Genomic DNA, 2593 nt, shown 5'->3' on the forward strand with positions numbered 1-2593 from the left:
TTTTTGACTGTCTCCACTGGCCGCTCCCTCAATTTTGTTGCATTTTGAGTTTGCCGTTGTGCAGTCGTCATTTTTGGATTTAAATTGGTGGTCATTTTGTTCACCACTCTCTTTATTATCTAAAGTTCTTGACGAAATAGAACTGGAGCCAAAAGCTGCTATTCTTTAGATCAGGGTTTTTTTGATGGCTTATCTTTTTTTTTAGGTGTAACTTGTTCCACTTGAATCAGTGCTTTCAAACTCTTTTGAGTCTTAATTCTTAGATCATGACATTTGGATGATCTTGATTTCACATTTCTGCAGCTTATTGGAATCCTATCCTCTTTTTTTTTAAAAAACTTTCTTTATTTGTCTTCACAACACACCAGAAACCAAAAAGGCGTCACATGGCACCAGCAATGAGCCAAAGAAACCAGCAACATACATAATGAGCAACACATCATGCGTCAATTACAGTATACAGAGAGTGAGGCAGCAGACTGGACATTAACAACTGTATCAGGGGAAGACATCATTCATGGGGAGCCCTCAGGGGAGGACACAACAGAGATTGAGGGTGAGGCCATGGCAGCCATATAGTCCCGGAATGGCCTCGAATGTGAGTGTTGCATTGCATTCCAGGATTCCTCAGTATCATGAACCCATGTAATTGACCTGAGCCACTGTGCATAGGTATGGGCCCTGGGACGGAGCCAACACAACAGTATACAGCGGACTGCAACAGCATGCCTAGACCTGGAAGTTTCTTAGAGTCGCGGGGCAGCTGTGGGAGATCATGAAACAGGCAGTGTAATGGGGTGGGGGCTATACCGTGTTCAAGGATATCTGATAGTGTGGAGCAGACGTCTAACCAGAATTGGGTGAGACGGGGCAGTGCCATAACATATGAATGTAGGAGGCTCGATCCATGCCACACCTGGGGCAGCTGGGAGGAACGCTGCTGAAAATGCGATGTAGCCTTACTGGTGTATGATGGTAGCTGTGTAGCACCTTGAATTGTATTAATTTAAATTTAGTGTTATAGGATACATTGTGGGTGCGGGCACACATTCGGGACCATCTCTCGTCAGTGAGCTCAACTCCAAGATCCTCCTCCCATGCGCGTCTCAGCCCAGTAAAGGAGGGGGCCGCCCCATTCTGCAGTAAAGAGTACAGTCTCGACACCTTGCCCCTAAAGGAGAGTTAGGAGCAAAGTTCCGCCACTATAGGCTCGTCAGGGGGTAAGGTGGGGAAATTAGGGAATTTGGATTTGAGATTCTTCTGTAATGAGGAGTATTGTAGCCATACTGCAGGCCGGCGTCTAAGGGGTAAGGGAAGATCTAGCCACTCAATAAAGTTCTCCTGTTCGTAGGCATCTCGGAGTGCCAGGAAGCCAGCATCTGCCCTGTGAGATACGACTGATTGTGGGATATGCGGGACATCGGGAAGAAAGTTCCATAATGGCAGGTCTCTGTGGAACGGATGAAGCGTGCCGACCATTGTCCAAAGTTTGGACAATGCTAAGGACGTGACAGCAACCGGGTCTGTGGAGACTGGGTCAGGGGGTGCCGGTTTGAGGATCAGGGAACCTATCACGCGGTCCGAGATCGCCAGTTTTTCCAGCCGAACGTGTGGGGGGGGATCAGTGGTATTAAACCAATATGACGCAAACTGCGATTGGGCTACTACCCAGTATCTGATGAAATCTGGAGCGTTGAACCCACCCAGTTCCTTGGGAGCGGTCAATGTGGACAGCTTAAGGTGGACAGCCCCCGAATGCCACAGAAAGGTGTTGCTTATCTGGCGCAGTGTTCTGAAGAAAACATCCCCAGGCCACACAGGGAGGTTAGTGAATCGGTACAGGAGTTGGGGTAATATCACCATTTTAAGTATTCCAATCCTGCCTGCTAGTGAAATGGGGAGTTTGGACCAGCTGGAAGCCCTCACCGTGAGGCCAGTTAAGTAAGTCTGATAATTATCCTCGCGAAGCTGGGCCACGTGGCGGGAAACCACCACCCCCAGGTAGGTGATGCTGGACGGCGACCAGTTTGAATCCACATAAATCTGAGGGGGGATGCGTGGAGTCCGTAAGTGGGAATAAGGTGGACTTAGAGCAGTTTATTTTAAGGCCAGATATGTCCCCAAAGCGAGCCACATCCGCTAGAATGGGGGCGGGGTTCGAGTCGGGTGACCGGATGTACAGAAGAGCGTCGTCTGCATATAGGGAAACTACATCGGATTGGGCAACTGTGCGCAGGCCCCTATGTGAATGTGATTGGCGTACCATGTACGCAAAGGGTTCCATAGCAATAGCGAATATAAGGGGGGAGAAGGAGCAACCCTGTCATGTGCTTCTGGATATCTGGAAGGGAGTGGAACATCTGTCCTCGGTACGAACTCTGGCCGACGGGGCAGTGTAGAGCAGCTTAACCCAGGCACGAAAGTTGGGGCCGAACTTGCACCTCTCAAGGACTTGCCATAGATACCTCCACGAGACCGCATCAAATGCCTTCTGCATGTCTAGGTGGCTGCAACCGCCTGTGTGGTCGGACTGATTCTGCTGATTACATTGAAGAGCCTCCTCAAATTCAGGGATGTAGACCTGCCCGGGACA

The sequence above is a fragment of the Ambystoma mexicanum genome, chromosome 7p, assembly GCF_040938575.1.
Source record: "Ambystoma mexicanum isolate Mex_15411 chromosome 7p, UKY_AmexF1_1, whole genome shotgun sequence".
In the NCBI taxonomy this organism is placed as follows: domain Eukaryota; kingdom Metazoa; phylum Chordata; class Amphibia; order Caudata; family Ambystomatidae; genus Ambystoma; species Ambystoma mexicanum.